Raw genomic sequence first — 24,015 nt, forward strand, 5'->3', positions numbered from 1 at the left:
CGGTGAATCACGGCCATTTCTATTGCTTTGCGAAGCTTTCAAGTTCACTAGTGTCATGCACACTGTTTCGCTTTCACCTCCCGCCATATTTTTTTAGAGGAGAAACCGCTGTGTCCGTTTTGGATTTGATGGCGGAGAATTTCCATTAGTCGGTACTGAGGTCCAAATGTTTGTCTAAAAGGTTGGTGAGAATTCATCGTTGATGGATATCTATTATGAAGTAAGAATTTTGCTGCTCTTCAGCTTGGACTAATTTATTCTATTCCAATTGGTTGGCCATGGGTGGATGTTGATTTTCGCGGAATTTTCAAATATTTTATAAGGGTAGAAATCAGAATGGTGCTTCCCTTGAATTGACGCGTGAAAGTTCAATTCCGTGAAATTCAATTTTCTCGGTATAATTTGTTAGTTATCGCATGCAGTAGGATGAACGTCACCGTAGTATCTGGCTCTTCGGACGCATTTATGCTATGAGAGTGCTTAGCAATTGGCATCTGTATCTAAATAACTTACTACTAGTTACTCGAGGTATTCTGATCAAAAGAATGGCTGAAATAACATATAAAATATCCTCTTATATTGTCATACTTGAGGGTTCGAAAGTTTTCTCGCAATTTTTCTATATTAAGTGACGATAATTGCGTCATGAATGGGTACTTAAAAAGATTTTATATCTCTTTCTTTATTCTTTGGCCTTTTCCAATCTTAAGAAGCGACTTCTCAAAAATCTATTTGCTATAGTTATCTGCTACACTGCCTCGCTAATCCTGCGAGTGACTTTCAAAACGCTTGAAAAGTCCATCAGTTGGTGCCTTATATTACAGATTTATAAAAATTATCCAACGGTAACCACTATAAACAAATGAAGCTTGAGGAAGGTATTTCATTGAGACAATAATCGAATAGCCAATTTTGTATCTGGCAATGAGACGCTTATAAAAAAAACAAATATAGACGCGCCCAAGCTTGTTTCACACGTAATACCTTTCTCCAGGCGATGAAGTACCGAATTAATTTCGTCCTTGCTTCGGAGGGAAGGCAAAACAAACTTTTCTGTAAACGCCCATAGCCCATACCCCTTGGAAGTTTCACCACATGTTTAATTTGCATCTCAGCCAGAGGATGGTACTCCAGGATCGAACATTGTATTTACACCGTCCGCATACTCGAACGCATACAGGAAGGGAAACGGACTCCTAGCCCGAGGGCTTATGGCGTCGGCGCCAAATTTATCCGACTGACCGTGAGCGCACGCCGAAGAATACCTACCATTCATCCATCCGGGCGAAGCCAGACATCCGTGAGGTGCCAGCCAGCGTTGGGTCGTTTCCGCGGTGGAAGGCGAGCGCGCCAAGACTAGGGCGACGGGCATGACGCGGGAAGGGAGGGACCGTGAGAAACATCGCTAATCCCGCTCGGTCTCTCATTTCGTCGGTGAAGGTCTCTTGGCGTGGTCTTGTTCCCTCGTGATATTCGTGCGAGAGCGTTCGCTATAAATGTGAACCGAATCAAGGTCGTGAAGTCGCATTCCCAACCCTGCTGTTTGATTTAAGGAGCTCGCCCTCTTTAAGCGAGGAATCCCGAAATATTGGATCTCTGGAAGACTCGGGGTATGATGCATAATATTCCGAGTCGCAGATATCAACAGCTGATGACAGCTGACGTTCAGCTACGGCGGAAGGGCGCAAGAGGGGCAGTACTGCAGGGAACAGCTGAACATCTCGATTAAGCGTGAAGGGAGGTGTGCGTTTATGTTGGTTCGGATTAAGGAGAGATCGAAATGGAGTATGAAATTACCGGTGACCCATGGGATTTATTGATGATACCAGCTTTGAGAAATGCCTAGAGGAGTGAATACGAATTAAACCTTTCAGCCAAGTGTATGGGGGCAGTTGGGTCCCACTGTTGTAAAGATTAGGTTTTAAAACAAAGGTTGTTTATCAACCATGGGTAGTTCGCTGATCGTGCCTCTTTGTCCAGAGATACGCCAGACACGAGCAAACGAAAATGTGGTCGTATAATTTCCGATTTTATAATTCATTTATACTATACTACCTTACGAATGAAGTGTTTTTTCTTCATTCTGTGGGAAACATATAACAATATCAATTGGGAATTCATGAATTTTTTCAAGATTTTTATAAAATCGTTTGGGAGACTGTGCCACAGAGGACATACAGCTGCTGAATAGGTAGTGAAGTCTGGCGAGGTTTAGATTGTGAGCTCTGACTAGTTCGACAGTCATGGTAGCCTCCTCTATAACCACATCCAGATCGTTGCCCTCTCTAATTTACATATTTCTACCATGGTGATAATTGGCAGCAAGAGGGACGCATTGAAGTACTCTAGGAGTAGCGTGCTATTTATCTATCGATAAAGTATAGTGCATGGCGAGGTCTGCATGCGAACGTAGAAAATTGGACTTGGGACAACAATGTAATTGATAATGTATGTATAATAAAACAAAAATGATGACAGAGGCCTTCAATTTGTTCCGCAGAGAATCAAGAAAGGGAGGAGACTTGCATACGAAGTAGAAAATCACCGATGACAGTTTCCACTATTATGCTAATAGACTACGACCTTCGATTACCAGACAGAGGTGGCGACGGTATAACTTGTCGCGACAATCATTACGGCAATACATACACATTGATTCTATTGTCCGACGGTTGTCTTTAAAACCGACGGTTTTTTAAGTTAGAGGCTCGCACATAATTTTCCACAATTTAGTGTTCACTGAATACGGTAAGATCAGAAACGCCTATTCAAGGGAGCATGTGTTTAACATCTTCTCGGAGACTAGATAGAAATACACGTAAATTTTATACTTAATTGGTCCGAGAATAGAGCTGCGTACGCTGGATAAACCTATTTATGAATGGCAGTATTGTTTTTTCGTATATGAGCGTCTTTTTGTCTGTTATAAATGTGATAATCATCAACAATTGATTCACTGTAAAGAATATCATCAGTTCAGTCATAGTATGTTCAACAAAGCAGCTCTGCTCATATTTGCAATGTAGGATTCATAGAATTTTGTAGCGTTTCATATCCTCCTCCACTTAATTTTAGTGTGTGCAAAAGCGAAATAAAATTTTTGCCTTTCAAATAGTTAATTCCTGGAAAGTCGTTTTTTGAAGGTGGAAATTCCTTCCATGTAAGTCCCACTCTTGGTTACCACAGTGGTCCTCAGCGGGGAATAATAATGACCCATAGTTATTCATATAAAAAACGCATGTGCAAATGAACCAAAAAATGCTTGTAGATAATTTTTATTTACAATAACATTTGCTTTTTTTCATTGGTAATATTGGCATTATTGAAGTTTCTCCTCAATTTTGTTTTTTTTTTCATTGTTTAAGGATTAAATGTCTCCATGGCATCAGGCTCAACCTTGTAACATAGCATCTCGAGGGATAAAAAAAAAACATTCTAGATGTCACCAAACTAAATTGCGGTAAAACCGGTTTCGTCACATAGGTGACATCTATAGTTATCTGAAATTATCGCGTGCGATGTGATGAAATGGGTCGTATCCGCCATAAAGTGTGGTGAAATCTACATTTTTAAAGAGTTTTCCTGCATAATGCCTTTCGCTCAGATGAACGAACGCATTATCCGAGTGATGCGGTACGTGCGATGACTGTTAATTGCTCTATGAGTGAAAAGGGCAGCATATGTGACATTGGGGGTAAGGAGTATTTGTTACATGATGCCATGATTGGGGAAATTGCCGCAAAATCCTAGTATATGGGAGATGCAATCCCAGGCTAATGCGTAGGTAATTTGACATGGTTTGTTATTGTGACGACTGATTGATTGCAATATCAGAATGCTAAGGGGTTAATAAAAGGTGGCTTCCGACCAATGCGTGATGAAAAACCTTAATTGTCTTTCACTTAGCGCTTTTCATCCGATGCATCATTTCTACTACGGATAAAAACGAGTTGATTGCTTCGTGTGCTAGGCGAACACGCTTATTCTGCGTCATCAGTGCCTGGTAGTTTGCACAACAACAGCTGCCTGCTTAAATAGGTGCTCAGTTCACTGACACAAAACGTGTAAAAAAAAAGATTTTTAACTTCAAGGTGTATGACATTCACTGCGAAAAGTGAATCTTATCCTTGAATACTTGAGGGAAGGTTCTTGTCTAGATCGAAAGAAAAGATCAACCTCGTTTAAGAGACTGTGATGGCAAAGGACATGCAAATAAAAGATAACGGTAACAACTAAAATAACGGTAACCCAAAGTGGAAATTGATTAAAACCAGCGTCGGCAGAATGCTAGGAGAATGGTGTGCGACAAACTTCTCATTACTTTGCATTGTTAAAAGTAAATTGATAAGTATGACGAGGACTGACTTAACATTTTATTTCTGCACATTTACCACGCACAAATTTATATTATTTATGGATACCCATTTCTACATTATTTCTTGTAATCAAGCTGGATTTTTGCTCTGCCATTTTGGCCGCGCAGCGTTAAGTGCTTAACTCTTCACCTGGTTTTTGCCCATATGTGCAATTACTTGTAATAATAGGACGAACATCCCCGATGTACGCTTTCTTTTAGACATGTGTGCATTGCGGGGATTATTATTATTATTACTGGGACAATAACCGTTAAAACAAATTTGTTAAGTTCGCATGCACCGAAACGCAGCTAAGTTATTTATAGCTCCTTGTTTCAGTTCGAATGAGGAATAATAGTTGTTGACATTTAAAGTATTGCGAAACATTAAATTAAGTTTTTCCGCTTGGAAAAGAACCATCATCAACTCTGGAAAAAATATTATTTACAATATCTAGGACTGATTGCTAGGGGAGTATAGACATTACTGTTTTATTCAATGATTTCTGACATATTGTAGCTCCTGCTCAACGACTTTTAGGATCGGAAATAGTAAGAGTTTTAACATTCTGTGTAAGTAAAATGCAATGCCAATTCAAGTTCTTGAAAATCATATTCGCCATGCCCAAGGTCGAGAGATGCAGTTTTTTTTTGCAGCAAAAGGAAGAGGCCGTTTTATCGTTGAAGTGGCACTTTTTTCTTCAGAAACATCACGAGTAAACAATCTTAAAACGTGACATTCGCTTGTGTGCAATCGCTTGATGAAGCGTCCTTCGCATCGGAAATCCCCGGCACGAGTGGAAATGGGGTTGGCAGCGTCCTCTTGAGTTGGAGATCGACTGGGGAGGAAGACGAATGAGTATAATAGTGTGTTTGGCCATGAAGATGTTTCTGGCATTGTTTGAATCTGGAGAGGGGGAAAAGATTGTCTGGCGTGAATGGGAAATCCGTGGAATTAAATGGATCGAAAGGTCTGAGCGCAGAACTGCCTCGATATCGCTGACAGGTCGACCACTTCTCCCGCGCCTGTCCTGGTTCTCGCCCATCCTCGTCTTGCTTCAGCATCCAGTCCGCTCATTCTTTTCGACCTATCTACCGTTTGGACTTCCTTCTACGTTGGCCTCGCAGACTAATACTTAATATCGTTGCCGCGCCGACTTCTGACGCTCGTGTCCATCACACTATCTTGCCGTGGCGTTGTGCTGTTTCGTGAGCTAAATCATTTCAAACGAGCGAAAAACTTTTGTGGCCGCTTTTAATCCATACATATTTTCAAACTTATTATGAATGGGTATTCGTCGATGACTTAATGCAGTGGAGACTGAAGAAAGTTATGTTGCTTCACATATCCCGTTCGGAGAAATGTGAGTTTAGAAGTTAACCGTAAGGGGTGAATTTAAAAACTTGAGTGTTACCACATTTGAGACGCTGTGTGCTGCCGAGGATAAGTTTATTATTTCCTCTATTTGTAATCGTTCATTCCTCAATGCCTTCGAGTGCTTCCATCAGTAAGCGCTGGAAACCGCCCAGTACTGCGAGAGCATGAAAATTAAGCCTGAATATTATATTGACTTCAAAAATTGAAAATCGTAAAGAAAAATATATACCGACCCTCGGTGGTCATAGGCGGTGGTGTCCACGAAGTAACCATGAAACCCGAACCAATGATACTGACCCTATAACATAATGACCCTTACCAATGATACGTGTGCCTTAACACACAGATGAGAATAAGACGGACTTAAAAATATGAAAGCCCGAAATGTTTTTACTGTTAAAGAAATATGTGCTAACCCGGTGAGATAAAATTAGATGAAAATGCTTGGCAAGTATTCGAGCGGTTCGGGTGTCCGATGTTTGGGTAGATATACGAACACTTTCATATTCATTGGCTATTATGTGGCTTAAAGAAGCACAGCGCAGTTACCAGGAGAACATACTAATAAGAGGTAAACATTAATCGGTAGTGTGTGTACAAAGTGCATTCGTATTGCAGCTATCGTCATTCAATGGATCGCAGTCGCTCAATACATTTTGTACGTTCAAGTAAGGTGATACCGGAGATTATTTACCTTTCAATGCGGGCATTGTTTTGATACTACTTCCTCCGATGCGCGCAAATAGCAGGTGAGACAAACTTGACACTAATGTCAAGTGTCAAGGACACCCGCATCGCAAACATTATATTTCATGAAGCGTTTGTCTCTTTTCTATCTTTGGTTTAATAACTGGTATTGACATTGATTGGGTTATTTGCAGTGCAAAAATAGCCGCTACGTCACTGTAAATGAATATATACTCACTGGTTCAATAATAAATGAATTATTGCCATCCGTAGTCATTGAAAACCAGACTTGGCTCCCTTGCGTTAAAGAAAGTGTATTTGCAAAAGAGGGTGAAGTTAAGTAGTTCACTTCTACGGGATTTAAAACCTCCCGAGACGTGACGCCGGCTATTTTCAAATGAGATGTGTATGGCGGTGAAAGGAGCGGAAAACCCGTTGCAAGAGGAAAGTGTTTGCGGCCTTTAACCGCCTGCCGTTCATACAGTCTCTTTTTTTTTCATCGCTTCATCTTCGCTTCCTCACGAGGGTTTGATGTGCGGGCCTCGCTATCATTAGTCCGCTTTCGCACTGAGGTGCCAACTGGAGAAGCGCTTTTAGACAATCTTATTTCATGTTGCGTTCAGAACGGGAGCTGCTTGCTAAAGAGCGCAGGCAAGAGATGGCAGGAATACATCTCTTTATTGCAGAAGGAAAATACTTGATTCGATCGTAATCCTAGTATTGCATTGAAATTCATTTCCTTTTGTCTAAGACTGTTACAGGTGACTTTGTTTACAACGGCACTTGATAATAAAGACTTCGTACGCCGGAAAATAATATTTGGTATTTCTCTCCTCCTAGCGTGTTTAGTAGGTATACGTTATTACCCCTTTAGCTAATTTGTTTTTTTAGAAAGGTAATCTCTACTCAAGTACTAAAATGTGACCCAATTTGACTGAAATCTCATTATATATAGTATACATTTTAATTATACCGCCTAGAGTTTAATAATTTTTATGTTCTCCACAGTATGCTCTTACGCGAGCTCACGTACGTTAAAAATATTAAATGGCTTTCAGCCAGTTTTTCTTTTTAAACATTCCCCGACTTAAATAAAAAAAAAATATATTTACTACCGAAGGCTCTGCAGACAAAACACGGGGGAGTATGAATGGTCTTTCAGCTCTCTCCCTCAACCTTCCTCTCACCTGTTCCTCCCTTCCCTTTCGTCGTCCCTTCTATCTTGTCCTATCCTCTTTCCCCCATCCCCCTCTGGCGCTCACGTTCTTTGACCCAATTCCAATCGCTCCGTTCTCCCCGCCGTTGCCGCTCGAGCGATTTTCACCGCCGCATTTTTTTCTCCCATTTTCCCTTTCACTTGGAGACTTCATATACGATAGGGTGTTTCAATAAATAAGTCGGCGGCATGCCGGAATATACTCCCGCGCCCCAGTTGCTCCCCGAACGACGTCGTGGGTAGTGCCAAGGGAAAACAAATCGTTTTTCTTCGTCGGATACCCATTTTTTTCCTCCCTTATCTTTTTTTATTCTTCCCATTCGCTCCCAACTCTTCGTGGATTTCCTCTCGCCCTCATCCCGCCCGTTAACTGCCACACCGCCGTCCGCGTCGCCGGAGGTTCCCTCTTGCCTCGGCAGGTACCGCTTTCCTCCCACCTCTGCGCACACCGCACGCTGCACCTGCGGCTCGCGGTCTGACGTACAGGTACGTACACTTGTCGTCCACCGGTGGCATTCGGAAGTCGCCGGGCGCGGGTGACCTGTGCACCCTGGATTCGTTTTGCGTTCGAATGAAGCGGCTCGTGTCTTCGTGCGTTTGGTTTGTGTGGCCTTGTGGTTCCGTGTGACCCTAATCCTATTCAAGCTCCCGCTCCCGCTGGGGAACGGTGCCAACAAAAATGCGAGAAAACATTTATTCTCCGCAGCAAAAAAAGTGCCCGATTCCTTTCGCGAAATTTCTTTCTAGCCCATGCTTAGCATCGTATCTGTCCACTGAAATGGCATTTGAGCATCGAAGAGCTGATTAAGGTTACTATTATTCAAAATAAATGACTTCATACTCATGTCTTTAATTCAAGTCGTTAAAGGATATTTTTTCTGTAGATACGGAAATTAATTTCGTGATGGATGACGAGTTAACTGGTTCTGTTTTATGTAATTACTGTTCATAGTCAAGAATTCAGGTACTTCCCTACTCTGTGCCCGAATTTTGGACGAATCCATGAAATTCCTTTAAATCGTGATTGTCTAAATCTAAATCGGAGGGTGCAAATCACAATGAGATTTTTGGTATGCTATTTTATTTTTGTTCTAGGGATGTTAGGCATGCTAACTGCCTTACTTGCTGAAGTGTAACCTCCCTTGCCAAGACTGCAAGGAATATTATTCTACCAATTTTAGTAATGATCGTTAAAAATTATTTACTTTTTACATGTACTAAGTCAAACAGAAAGTATTTATATTGAAATTTTGGGAAATTACATGAAGACGAGTAATGGGTTTAAAAATGATACTTAAATGTAAGATGCCCAACCAGGAGCCATAAATTTAATTTTGCGTACGAATAGTTTTTTTAAATTCAGCTTCTTAGTTTTATCGGAGCATTAAGCAGATCACGGAAAAATTTCGTATCCCTTGCCATGCCCTATTTCAGTGGAATTCGAGGTTTGGATTAACCTATGATTGAATTACTCTTTCTTCAGTATTTATTGGATTTTATCTTTAATTCTTTTCGTTTATCGTATAATATCCTTGCGTTGTATTCACGTGTTTTATATACGTTCCTAAATATGTTTGACGAAATCCATGCTCCAGAGTTAAAATTTTCAAGTTCGCTTTATTGAACGACGTGAATACATGCTGCAAGCCTCTGCGAAAACTTGTGGCAGGAAATTTTATATAACTAGGCCAAGAAATTCAGTAAGATGATAAATGATCATAGAACATAATTATTATTTTAGTAAACGATCATCTGGAATAATTATCTAATGTTTTCTATCGTCATAATTGTGAATTTTGGATGGAGGAAAGAAAAAGGATGGTAATTGGGATCACGATTATTGACGGGATCGACTGTATGAGTGTCGACTATCCCTTAATATTTTAACAGCGCTCACCAATGTAATTTGGCGGGGGCAGCAGAAACTTACTCTGTTGTTTTGAGTTAGTTTTGTGGGATTTTTATTTTTCTAGTAGGTTAAAACCTTTCTCTATTCTCTATGCAGCTTTTGGATCCGATTTGAGGTTTTTTTGACTACCGTGTGACTCTTCCTTTTCGGTCATTGTGTTTTAACGAATCTGGTAGATTCTACATGCCCTGCCTGCTAAGTATTCGATGCGCACCTTTTCAGGATGCGGTCTAATGTGAAATTTTACGACGAAAGTAATAAGCGAAGTGATACTCATTAATTACGAATGGAAATGTGAGCGTATATTTGTAAAACCTCGGTGAAAATGCACTCCCCGGGTTCGACAGCGTAGTATCTTTCCCCCGAACTCGAAGTTAAAACTGCACATCGAACACCGTTTATGCTGAGTTAAACCTCGAGCATTACTCTCGTTAGGTAGCTATTTAATGGAGCATTTAGAGCTGTCGGGAGTAATTTTTCGGTTCATTGAGCGCGAAAACACTTTTTGAAGCGACACATTTCTCTTTCCCGGTGACTTTTTTTCTTCATCCCTCCCTCAATTTTTTAAGGTGCTTCCGAGAGTAGTCCCGGAGGCATTCAATTATTCGTTTTGACATCTCTGACGTTCGCTCTCCCTCTCCTCTTTTGCCCTTCCCCCGCCATCCTTCCACATTCTCTCCCCCGCGTCTGTGTTCCTCCTAGCGTCTGCCACCCCTAATCCCCCGCCCCTTACGCTATTTGCCATTCCTTTTCTTCCCTCAGGCCTTTTCTCCATCTTCTCTTGGAATCCTTTCCCTCCTCTCCTGGTCTGCCTGTTCGAAGCTTCCTCCTCGGCCTTGCTTTTTCATCTTTTGGGAAGAGCCTTATCCTATTCTCGTATAAGGTATCATTGGTATTCTGCGGGTTCAGATAGGTTTTCGATAGACACATATCAGTGCAGCGATAAATTTCCTTGTCCCTCCTATCAGAACAACCTGACATCGGACGCTGCATTAAACCCTTTATCAATTTTGCATACTTCATCCCTTCTTGACGTCCAGCATGCCTATTCTTTGCTTACCCCTTCTCGCTTGCCTAGCGTTCTCCCCTCTTTTCACTTTTCATTAACCCCATACCAATAAAATATGTTAAATAATAATTTAAGGCGGCAAATTAAAATGTGTTTTAAGTGAAAATGGCTTTGGTAAATGCTTTTCTGTGTACTCTACTTATTAGAATAATCATGCTTCAATAAAACCTTAAAACATGCGACAGAATTTAAAATACGTGTATGATTACCTGTGTGTCTGGTGAGGGAATAGAATCAGGCAATCTTAAGAAATTAATAGAATATCTCCGACGCTGTAATCTTTATCATAGTTGTTCAAGCGACAACAGAGTTTGGCATCCTTTTCTGATGAGTATATTAGCTAAATATCGTATGTGCAAAACCCAACGGAATGAACCCTATGGTTAAAACACATGGTTAAATCGTCAATTTGAGTGCATGGGTATGAGTACACTTAAAAAATGTACCTTTGGCTCCAAGAGTATTCATATGATTTTCGAGAGGAGGCATTTAAACATTGGTCTCCAGAGAGTGCCACCCCTGGTTGGTTGTGCACAAAATGAGCGTGTGTTTATGCATGGTGTTTCGTGGGAAATGCCGCCTTCATGCGCCTTCCATCAGGGCTCTACAAAGTGTTAACCGAGGTTTTCCCCGCCGCGGCTTCACGCTTTGGTCACCTTCGTCAAACAGCGCGATCGTCGTAACGTGTGACTGGGTCTAACTCTGCGTCTATTAAGTCGATTGAAATCTCTGTCCATTAATTTTTCTTGTCCCGATTCCATGATTGAACCGGCCAAAATGTTTGATATGCACCCGTGGAGATTAAACGTGTTTTTTCGGGCTATTATTTTCGTCCGTACGTGTCCAATGGTCTTAGTTATGTAAGCGCACTTCATTCAGTTCCAGATTCGTAAATCTTCGCTCTCGGGAAATATTGTGTCCGCTGGTTCAAATGCTGACATTTTGGAATGAAGATTTCAAAGTTGCCATTTTTGGTATTATTTGACCTAAGAATACACAGAAATATACTGTAATTATTACTACTACAAACATAAAGGTTTTTTCGGGGTAAGCATCTTGATAATGTTAGTAGTATCTAGTTATTGATAATGGTAGTGGTATCTCAATTATTATTCTAATTAGGCAATCTACCGTTTACGCATTATTTTCGTGGGCACAAACCAACTACCACAATCTAATATTGCTCACAGCATTAAACCTTATTCAATTGCGCATACATTCTACCCGCCTTCGTTCCGTTCAGTATGCCCATCCTTATCCTCCACCTACCCTACTCGCCTAACGTTCTCCCCTCTATCACAGATTTCAACATTCCATCTCTAATCAAAATGCTCAGCATCGACCTTTTCCGCCCTTCTCCGTTGAATTTCTCCCAAAAATCCTTCTTCCTTCTCACCATGCGTAGTACTTATTCGTTTGATTTCCTTTCCGTCCAATTATCTTTTTCATCCCTCTCCACTTCCACATTTCATAAGCTTCCAATCTACGTTTGTCATCTTTCATCAGCGACCAAGTTTCCGCAGCGTACACACGACATATCAGAGTTCCACTAAAAGGAAGACAAGTATTAAAATCCTCACTAGAAATCCCGTCATTAAACCCCTTGTGAGAAAGTTCCTTTGCCTTACACATCTCTTCTTCTTTGATCCTCTTGGTCCAATATACTCCAAATATAAGATAGGTAAACTATTCCAAATTCTCCAGTTTGTGTGCTCCAAGTTTTAGGTTTAAATCAATGATAATCACACCACCTGACTGGCAAACTAAAGCTTGATCATTCGCAAACTTGATTTTATGAATTCCTCACCGAGTTTCATTCCTATCTCCAGCTCTTCCCGTGCCCCTTTAGACGTTTCCTCCACCTACTATATACACTTAAAAGCCCAGATGATAATGAACACCAATGACTTAAAACGTATCCTCGCAATGGCTGTTCCGACTCTCTCATCCGCCACGCACACCCCAGCGGGTCAATGTTTAAAGGTGTTCTTTTAATTAAAAAGCTATAGAAACGAAATTAGAATGCTGAAGTAATTCAATTGTATTCAGTTCATATCAAATTTTGCGAATTATACTACAGTCCGTGCGAGACTGCACACCGTAATATGGGTACTAGATGTGTTTGAATAGCAGCCTCGGTTGTGTATGGTAGTTAATTTTGAAATGGATACCGGTATATATGCAATAATTCGTGTTTAACCGAGGAGTCCGGATAGTGAAAACAATGAATTTATCACAAATAACACTTATGCTACGGAATGCTAATGTGCGTTGAGCTAATCACGAAAATGCGAAGAAGAGAGGGTACTGAATCCATTATCTCGGCCGTCCAAATCTCCTATCCTCTTTAATATTCTCTCATTATCGCGCCATAGAAAACCTTTTAGAATGCCCTCTCCCAAAATCTTCGAGATCGCTTCATTAGTTCATTACCTCGGTCTGATTACCATTCCCATATTCCTCTGCTGTTTAATTTCTGCCGCCTTCAGGTCCTGTGCGAAAAATCGTTCTCTGCGATAATGTAGAAATTTATTCCGCCATTTATGGTTGATAACATGGTTTCGTTTACACCCGTCGGCAAGATTACTACCCCGCTCCGCGTCCCTCCTCTGCCACGGCCGTTCGAACTGCCGGAAAACTGCCTACTCGGACCGAATGAGGATAGTGGATTGGTTTAGGCTATTTTTAATGTGTGTGAGTCCTCTGTTCGCTTCTCTTTTTCGTCGGATTTTGATGCGAAAACGTGTTTAGGAAAGTGATTATTCGGAGGAGCGCATTCCACTCAGTTGTTGTTCAAAATTTATTTTCGCGCAAATGGCCCGTAAGAAATGTGATTTTCGGGAAAATGTACCCTCGGCGTTGGTGAAATAACCCTTTTATAGGGGATAGAAAAATCAGAATGAGAGGTAATTCGCCGCAGATTTTCCATGTTTACAAAGGCCTGGCGTATTTATCAACTGGCGTGTCTAAAGGAAGAAAGAAAATCTGTTTATAGATTTCTCATCGTCAAAACAGGTCACGCACTCTATCAGTAACTGCCGAAAACGGATCACACTGTCTATTCGGTGGGGAAATCGACCGACCGACCTGCCCCAATTTCAATGGTTTCATTTTTTACCAACATTTTTTTCCACTAATTTTAATTGCGTCCTGCCGTTTCTGTAAGCTTAATGTGCCCATTAATCCTGAGCTATTCGTTCTCAGCCCGCCCTATGCTTTAGTTGTGGTTCCCTCTGCGCCAGTGTTTTCTCGATTATTTTCTGATGCAATATTCCCTCCCCTTTCTGCTAATAAAAGAAATCGTTCGTCTTCCCAGCATTCAATTTCCGGGGAACTGCTTTTCTTCTCCCAACTGCAGGAAGTTGAAATCTCGAGCCCGATTGACCCCGTATAATGCTTACAAAAAGTAGCTGTCGCTGTCTGTATCTGCGCAAAAAAGTCAACTGCGTTGTAGTGTTCTGTGAATTCTCCGCATGACGCATATTCAGAAGAGGATAAAAAGGAGACCAGACGTACTGATAAAAAATGACAGCATTCGAAAGCGGTAGTGTGTATGTACATCATTGGTGGTAAAATGCATTGGTGGTATGCGTGACTATCTCCGATGGCGTAGAATGGCCCGTCGCACCTGAAATCTCCTGAAGTGTTTATTCGTTCGAGGTTGTTTTCTGCTACGGTAGTTTTTGTTGTATGGCAACTTAATTTTAATGTGTGCTTCTCTTAGAAACGCCATTTCCTTTTCTAAGGCGTTTTTTCAATGCCAGGTGAAACGAGAGGCGGAGAGGACTTAGCAATCTGGAAGGTTTTGGTATTTGTTTCCTTTGCAATCGAAGCTGCGTAATATGGCTAATGGGTTAAGTTATTTCCCTTCCAAATAATTTTTGAAATCCATTGGAACTAAAGCCATCGTCCTTTTCAATGATTTTTTTACGAGTACTGCGAATACCCATCATTCCCAACAAATCACAGCAGAAACTACCTGGTAAGCATGTAAACATTCCCAGTCAACTCAAGCAAATTGTTGTTTTTTATCATTAGATTGGTCCAGTGTTCAGGATGCTAACACAGTTTATCGTCCCTTAGGGTCCGGGTTCGAACCAGTGCGGCGTTAAAATTTGTGAGTCCTCCAATACTTGACCCTGGCCTTGCGCCGGTGTTTTCAAAGCATCTGAAGTGCAGTTAACTGTCCGATTGTGTCGTTAAACTCTGTTAACTGGTACCTTTCACCACGGAGGCTTTTATGCCTACGGCGGGCTTCTTTTCCCCCGAAGCCCGCTCCTCATTTCTACTTTCCCTCATCACACACGCACGCTTAAGGGTGAAAACGGCGTTAGCAGCCGCATTTCTCTAGTAATAACCGCTATAATTTCAAATTCCTCGCAAGAGTCTTTCATTTTCTGTCAATTTTGTTGAAACGGTACTCTTTGTCTGGTAATTGAGATCCTGTTCTTAAAACTGTATGGTCTTGAACAATTTTTATAGAATGTATTCTCCACCTGGTCATTAATAATTTTATTGTTGTAGTTTAGATGTGTGTATTAGAAATTAAGTTTCTAAGATTCGGACAGCGTATTTGCTAGATTGCAGACTGTGACCTTCATTGCTTCGAAGCCAGGAAATGCTTCGCAGTGAAACGATTCGTCGCATGCCGAGCCAGGGTACATTCCATTTTCAGTAATTACTTCTGTGAGTAATACTTTTTAATGAGACCGATATTTAAACGAAAATATTCTTTATTTTTAGGAAGATTTGTGAAGGCCATTGGGATAAGGAAAACATTTGGGGGAAAAGTAGTTTCAAAGTCTTAGCCTTGAAGATATTTTAGGAGGGAATCGTGGTTCAGAAGTGGCGGTGATGAAAAATATGAACGACCACGCGGAGCGTTTCTGTATTGCTCCGTTCCCGGATAGTTTATTTTCCTCCTCTTAAAAAAAAAAAAAAACTTGAGTTGCCTCTTGTGCGAGCTTCAAACTTTCATATCGTGTAATAAATCCTCATTTCTGTGCAAACCGCATGTACGCATCGCACAAGAGGGTAAGGGGAGTGGATTCGCTCGACGCCCTCTCGTTTTTTTTCACGGATATATTGTTAGACAAGTTGATCAATATTCGCTCCCGGCCGTAACTATTTACTATTGGATTCTCGTGCGCTTCGAATGGTGTCACGTCGAGGGGACCACCGGGGGGAGAGGGGGGCGGAGATGGATCCTCTTGTTTGGCCGCGAGCGTTTCGAGCACTTCAAAAGGTCGCCGAGGAGGACTCATTCCCACCGTCTTCTTTTTCTTCCCCGCGGATGCCGTTTTTCTCTTTTCCTCTCCCTCTTTCTCTCCCGCCAATTTTTCCCCCGCTCCCAAGTGTCGCGAAATGCTTTCGAACCGGACGAAGTAGGTCGTGGCTGGCAAGTTTAGCGAGCGTCGCGAGAGAGTAAAAACGATTTCCCCCTTAAAAAGTATTCAAATTCGAGTCTCGGATTTTCTCGCGGACTTGCGTCGTCAGGCCTCAATATCTTCCACCAGATGTCGCCAAGTGTTTGTCCTTTTGTTTTCCCCACTCCCCTCCCCGCCCTCCCCTCGTCCTCCCCGCTCGTCTCCGGAGAAAGGGAGAGAGTGGTCCGGGGGGCGTTATTGCTTTATCTCCTGCCTCATCGCACGTCTCGCTCCAACTGGCTCCATAGTCACCCCGTGCAGTGCAGTCCCGTTTCGGTTCGGGGTCGGGAGCACACGCCGTTCCGCTGCACCACCCGCGCGGGGCGCGTCCTCCTGCATTGCTCATTGTTTTATCCCCGCCTATTCTTTCTCACCGCAGGCAAAAAGCTGAAAACTGAGAGCATGAAAGGGGTTTTCATCCCTAGGTTACGAAAGGGTTGTTAATGGAAATTTTGATTTTGACTAACGATATTTTCTTCTAACTTAAAGCATATCAACTCGATAAAAATCGATAATTTGTCAAAATAGTTCGTATTTTTGCGATACACGAGAGTGAGCATTCATGTTGAGTGAACTATAACCACGTTTAGAATTTTTTGGATTGAAAAAATGGGTGTAAACTTGCCAAAGTGTTTCTCATCGCTTGAAAAGCATTCTTCTATTATCTTTTTTGCTTCACAGCTTCGTTAGGTGCAGGTAATTAGCCAGGAAGTTTCCTTTTATGCGGAAGTTCTATGAACTAGACCGTCTCGCAGGGGGTGGGGTAACGTCCTCCACTGTTAACCCATATAAACCGTGGTTTCTATTCACGCCGCCTAGGTGGATTTTCTTCAACCTGCGGCGTTAATGATAAAGACCAATTAGCAAATGCTAATAAGACGTTATTTATGTTCATAATCCGATGTAAAATGTCAAAACTTAGCTGTTTTCGGAATTGTTGAATTAAAAAAAACATCGACGCAACTTGTGAGTGTAACTCGCTGTAGCCGTGGGGAAAATACGAGCTATGTGGCCACAATTATTCTTTCAGTGTGGTAACCGACCCGAAAGTCATTGAAGATTTGTTTGGTTACATCATGCTTTCCATTTTAGCATCTTTGACATAGCTAACGTGTGCATATTTATTTAGTTTAAACTTGTACGTAAACTTGGCGAAAATTCCTGAAGGCATTATCAATTATTTAGAATATATGCCTCTGAAGCCTATAGAACTCTGCTTGGAAGTCCCACCAATTTCTAAAATGTTTTAAATTGTTTGAAAAATCACGCACGGATGTTGGAACTACTCGTAGACTCCCGTAGTTGGTAACATTTCAGGGATATTCCTTGTTGGGTGTAGGGGGAGGAATTCCAATGACCACGCATGGGACACCTGATATTTATTTCAATTTTGTCGATCGAATTCATTACAAATTGAGTCTTTTCGAGACACGTGTGGGTAACTTTTTTTTATTGTTTCCATTTAAAAAGCGTTTAAGGGAATCAATTGTTTGTCTGCTCCTCGAAACGAGGGTTTTATGAAGTTACTTCCATTTTGAACCTATTAAGGTAACATTTGTATTCCTTAATTCACTTGGGGAGGATATGCAGAGTTAGAATCTGAACCAAAATTAAAAGTGCTCTACTGATTACCAGATAACTTAAATAACGTAATTAGTAATTTGGAATTATTTGTAATTTTCTTGTCATTCTGAACAACGCCCGATAACTCAAAGCAGATTTTCGTCATTTAAAGGCAAGTAGGGCAATGCGGCCATTGTTGGCCCAACCAAGACATACTTCCAAGAAGACGTGGCAAATATTAGCATAACTTTCACTTTTTCATCATATCGTACTGCACACTCTGTACCTACTAGTTCCGAATACCTTGAGCAGACAGACATAAAAACGTCCATTTATCACAAAATAGCGACCGTCAACACATATGTTAGTTTGAAGTGACGAAGCGGTATTAGGAAGACAGTTTGAAATGTTCCTGTTTTAAGTGTTCTGGAAAGATATACCTTTAGACTATGACGTCCTGTTTGGGTTTAATCGTATAGAACAACGCAATTCTTATGGCAATTTAGTCAAAGATTGCTGTAATCGAAGCCGTTTGAAAAAGCGCTCCCCCAAAATTACTGTAGTATAAATAATCTCGTAACCACGCAAAGCACTCGCTTTTGCGTTCAAAATATTTAGGTGCGTGCTTTTCTGCATCAGATGAGACATATTTAAAGGTAGGGTACTAAAGGAATACGATGTTGACAAGAAAGTGAACATTTGTAATGTTAGAACACGCTTCAGTTCACATCGATTGATTCCGAAAACCGATTCCGGAGCCAGATTGCTGTTTACGTAGATCATACAAGTTTAGAGCGCTTTTTAAGCTCGTGCAGCGCAATCAGAGTTATGAATTTGGTCAAACTGCCTATAAAACGGTACTTGTTTTAATTTTTTATTGACTGCATGTCCCCCCCGAATCGTGAAGTACTAATTGGAACTGATTATACGCCACTCAAAATGGAATTGAAATCTTCTCCTCTATCCAACTGCGTATCTCCCTGAAATAGACGTGGTCATCACTAGTTAGTTAGTTAGATAGTTACATATTGATTGGCGTATAATCAGTTCCAGTAGTAGTTCACGATTTGGGGGAGGCATACAATCAATAGCGAATTAAATGAAGCGAGGTTTTACGGGCTTTTCACCTCCTTCGATATGGAGGCTTAAAGAAGAAATTGACGTTGATCCTATTCCAAACAATTGATTGACTCCTATTTTAACACGTTTTAGCCAAACGCAAGAAACTTCTCTGATTAATTATTTAGAATTTAAAGCCTTATTAATGGTAATGTATAAGATAACATATCACGTTTATTTATATTTTGTTTTGCCATTCCTCTTTGCAGGTGGATTTCCGAACGTGACTGCCAATTGAGGAAATACACAGAGCACCCGCAATGAGTAAGTTCAAACATTTACTCTCTGTTCTTTAAAGTCACTGTTTTCCTGCCTGGTGCACATCTATTGTGGTTTTTCGAATTTCTTACACGGCTACTAGAACTGAAAAAGAGTTGCTTGCAGTTTGAAGTTTAGAGAATTCAAAGTGAATGACCTTAAATATACGTATGTTTTGCCGTCATCTGCAAATAAATGTTTTCCCGGTCCAGGCTTACAATGAACAGTAAATGGTGGTATAGTACCTCTTGTCTTGCGCCCTTCAATATTAGCCTTTGCTTTTTTCCACTCCAATTAAAAAACCATATATATGTATGTACGTGTGTGCATATATATATATATATATATATATATATATATATATATATATATATATATATATATATATATATAGTACAATACACAGTAACACACAATATAGAAACACAAAAAAAAAAAAGAAGAACACTCACACGTTATTTCTTGATATTTCGACGGAAACAATCCGTATTCCTCTGAAGATATAGAAGTAATGATATATATATATATATATATATATATATATTATAGTAATGATATTTATATATATATATATTAATACACACACACATATGTCATGCGGAACCCATATGAGGAGGAAATATTTAATATTTTCGAACTTTGTTCCTCCTTGCGAGCTCTACGCTGCTCGGGATCCAATGCGGCAATCACTCATAGATGTGATAAAAAATGTTTCTCAAGTTAGCACTAGCGAACAAAAACCAAAAACACAGAAACACGCAAAAAAGAAAAGAAACTCACACGTTTTGGAATTTTCGGTGGTCAAGCCACCTTCTCAAGGATGAGAAGGAAAGAACTGGAGAGGAGGTTATAACAGAAGGGGCCGGAGGCGCTCGATGGAAGGGGAAGGTGTGGAAAGGTTTGCGAGGGGAAGAGTTGGCAGGGAAATTTTTAGAAATGAGGGAATAACATGGAAGGTTTTGGGAGCGGAAGGTGATGAAAATATGTGACAATTAGGGTAATTAATATCTAATATTAATGCCTGGCTCATTACATGAATCAAGCAAGCAGATAAACGCCTGCTCTATTGTTTTGAGTTTGAGTGGAGGGTCAGAGGGTGGTAGGGATGCTAAAATGGAGACACTATAGCATGTATCAAAGAGTGTGTTGTGTCCGAAGGCGTGTTTCGGGATTGGGAGCATCCCAATCAGGGAAGAATTCTTGCATGAGACCCGGTGGTTCAGATTCTAATTGGTGTGGTGCACTGTCCAATATAAAAGGCAGAGCATAGTTGGCACTTGAGAAGCTAAATTATAATACTGGAAGTACATGAGGGGTAGGGAATTGGTGGGAGAGAGTTAAAAAGCGGGTGGGAGAGGAATGGGGTTAGGGTTTTAAAAATAGGACGTTGTGCATCTAGGTTTATTGCAGGGCATGGGGGTGACTTTAGGGCGGGGCGGGGATTTAAGGAGTGGATTGGTTGATTTGAGGAGATCTGATAATTTGGCGGGGTGTTTAAAAGTAACTGAGGGGGATTTGGGAAAAAAGTTGGTGGGAGAATTATGGTTTTTAAGGATAGGGTAGAGATCATTTAGGATTGATCTCAGAGACTCTTGGCCAGGGAAGTATGTGGTACAAATTGAAAGAGGGTGAATTTCTGCGGTGGAGGAAGGTTTAGTAGTGTAAGCATGTCTTCGGATTCTTTTGTTTAGGAGGGATTCAAGATGACCTCGTTGGAGGAGGGAGTGGTGTAGATTTGGAATGAGGAATTTATCAAGGGAGTCGGGGTTATTGCAGATTCTGTGCCCTCTTATGGAAAAGGAATAAGGAATGGAGCGTTTGGTGTTATAGGGGTGGCAACTATTATAATGTAAGTATTGTTGTTTGTTGGTCGGTTTTGTGTGTACAGAAGTATGGAATATTTTGTATTTTAATGATACGTTTACATCTAGGAAGGTGATTTGGGAGGAGGGAACGGTAGAATTGAAGGAGACAGAGGCCGAAGCATTGAGGTCGACAATGAGTGTTTTCAGGGAATCAGTACCATGTGGCCCGAGAAGGAAAATATCATCGATTTATCTGAGCCACAATAGAGGTTTCAGGGGTTGTTTTATCAGGAATATTTTCTCTGCGAGACCAAGAAAGAGGTTTTGCATGGGAAGGGCTGAACCTGCTGCCCACGGCACAACCCTTGATCTGCAATTTTTTTGTGTTTCTGTGTTTTTGGTTTTTGTTCGCTAATGTTAACTTGATATACATTATATGTAGATATATATATACATACATTATATATACATATATATGCATATATATACACACATATATTATATATATATATATATATTTTTTTTTGTTGTCAACTTACAGCGGGCTCTGTAAGCTCTTATTATCTGCCGGCAGAAGACATGGAGAATGCTACTCGCAGTGCGATTGGTAATTGCGTTCAGATTGGTCAATACTATTTATACTTATCGCGAAATATCTGTAAATTTTTTTTACTTCCGCGCTGCTTCTCTTGCAATTTCCAATATTGAATATAGAATTCATTCATAGCATGCATGCACCCTAAGAAGTTTGCTTTGCGTCCTCTCACACTCAAGATTTTATCTTTTCTCATAGAACTCTATGGAATGGCGTAATAAAAGCTGTGAAATGTGGCCCGGAGTGGTATTCGTAATTGGATTTAAGCTTCGTGCTTGCATCCCGTGTCGTATCTCAGCTCTTGCCTTTCTCAGTCTCAGTTTAATTACTTCTTCTGGCTCTTTTTTTCTCTGTACCAAATGTCGTGAATCCAAGCGCTCCATGACGTCATGTTGATATTTTTTTATCAAGGCTCGACATCTGTTTACATGTTCGTCTTTCGTAATTGAATCATTTCATCATGGTGGTAATTCGCCACCGACGAGATGGATTAGAATGGTAGTTTGGCATATCCTTCTTTGAACGTAGTCGATCTTGCCTATCTCTTCCATGTAGCTCAGAAAATCCTGATTGCCTGTTTGTGCGTGGTTCGTAAGTATGAATGCACCCAGGAAAGGGATCGTTGTTCTGACGTTACTATTCTATTCATATCGGGAACTAAATTTTAAAGCGGTAAAAATCGGGAATGTATGAGACGTCGCCAAATTAATGGGATAAGAGGTTTTTAAGAAAATATAAGCATTCTTTTCCCTTGGAAATTGCAATATTCACTTTGTCACGAGAAATGGAGATTTTGTATAGGCAACGAAGTAAAATATAGGTAATATGTGCTTAGTTTTGATTTGTTGCTCGTAGTAGTCTAGCATTTTCAGTGTCCAGCTTCGTGTGTTTTAAGTCCATTAGTGATGTGGTCAATATACCTCTAATATCCCATTTCATTTAATCTCTTACCACCAAATAGTGTTCACATATCAATTTTAGTTATTTAAGAGGACTTTCGAATTAGAGTGAAAGGTAGTGGCAAATGCATTGTCAACAATCATTTTCATCGAAACAGATCGAACTGTTTAAATTAAAAGAAGTATGGCGGCAAAATAATTTACATGTTATTCAGGCACGGCAGGAAAAATAAGTGATGGATTTACTAATCGGGACCGAAGCTCGAGTTTAAGCTCGGGAGGGAGTTTTAATCGGCGACGAAGCTCGCCCAAAGCCGTTGTACAAATCCCCCCGCAAAACCGAACGCCAGCCCCGCTCGGTAATCACGATTCGTCTTGACGGAATGATCTCTGCCCGGTTCGTGATGTGCATAATATACGTGTAAACGTAATTAAGAACTTAATTTTGCTACTATAAGTCGTGTTAGGGTGTCAGTGTATGATTAAATGAGCGTCACAAAGTGGCAAGTACGAGTATTCCGTACCACACTCGCAATCCCAAATTAATCGCTTGTTCAATTGTGCTGTGGAAAAACTCAGCGTATACTCCTCTATCTGTAGCGGGCAAGGAGCTTTAATGGCCAAATATCGAGTCCCATATCGCCGTCCTTCAGAATCTTATAGAAGGATCACAGAAGCTTTTATGTCGAGCTTTCCTTAGTTTAATAAATGTGCAGACTGTTTAGTTTACTCTTAATTTCGGTTCCTTACTCTAAAAGATAGTTGCGCAAAGTCTTGCTGGCTGTGGGTGTCATTAATGTAATTCGTTGATTTATTAACGTAACATAGAAGACCTGCAGCTCGAGAGTAAGTATGAGTATTTTCGGGATGGTCACACTTGCTAACCGGTGTTTAAGGGATTTCCTCTCGCTCAAATGTTAGTGTTTCTAATTGATCTCGCAGGGGGTGAGCATGAATTGGTCAAATTTGGTCATCTTTTGATATTGATTGTCATATGTGGTCCGGCAGCGTTCGATTTGAAGCCTACCTAGGTAGTTCTATGAGGCTTAATGTAGTCGCTTGGCTGTTGCCAGCTCGAATGTGAAGATTAATACATGCGATCTCAATGAGCCGGTTAAATCCAGAATACGCTGACCTCCTCGGTCGTATTAAATTTTATCGGAATGAATTCATCGTCCCTGGCCTGCTCGAGTTCATGACCTAGCTGTTGTTAGCAACCGATATTGTCCCTCTGTCCGTCTCCTTTGTTCCAGCTGTTCGAATGTTCTCACGACATCTTATTATTTATGTGATCCATTCTTTGTATTTTAACATCCAGATTTGTCCTTCTTTCGTTGATGCAGTTATTAAAAGTGTGCACTATTAATTAAGCTGTAAATTTCTCCAACCTCTTCAAAATTTTCATGGCTGTCCGTATGGGTCCTTGTTAAGAGCATTAATATCATCCAGAGCGGTAAGAATGCATTTATTTTTTGTTTTGTGCCTTGTGAAGTATTTATCATCTAAATACTACAAATACATGATTCGATATTACTCGGTACAATCAATTGAAAATGCTTTTTTTTTACCATTCGATGCGTTTGTAAGGATTTTTTAATGAATTCGTAAATCGTTCTGCTCGTATTTGAAATAAATGGACCGTTTTGCAATAGATTCGGGATTTGTTAATGTTAGTTTAAAACTGATTACTTTAAGCTGTTTTTAACTTCATTGTCTTTTTGCTAATTAAACTGAATT

At 40.6% G+C, this 24,015-nt stretch overlaps 1 long non-coding RNA gene across 1 annotated transcript in view; it reads left to right on the forward strand.

Moving 5' to 3' along the window:
- Positions 1-24,015, forward strand: part of LOC139696227 (uncharacterized) — a 146,153-nt gene that overhangs the window by 82,659 nt on the left and 39,479 nt on the right. The window contains exon 2 of the long non-coding RNA XR_011702600.1: positions 18,931-18,985. This is a non-coding gene — a long non-coding RNA (uncharacterized lncRNA). The remainder of the gene's footprint in view (positions 1-18,930; positions 18,986-24,015) is intronic.

The sequence above is a fragment of the Hetaerina americana genome, unplaced genomic scaffold (assembly GCF_022747635.1).
Source record: "Hetaerina americana unplaced genomic scaffold, ioHetAmer1.1.p SCAF_7, whole genome shotgun sequence".
NCBI classification, from domain to species: domain Eukaryota; kingdom Metazoa; phylum Arthropoda; class Insecta; order Odonata; family Calopterygidae; genus Hetaerina; species Hetaerina americana.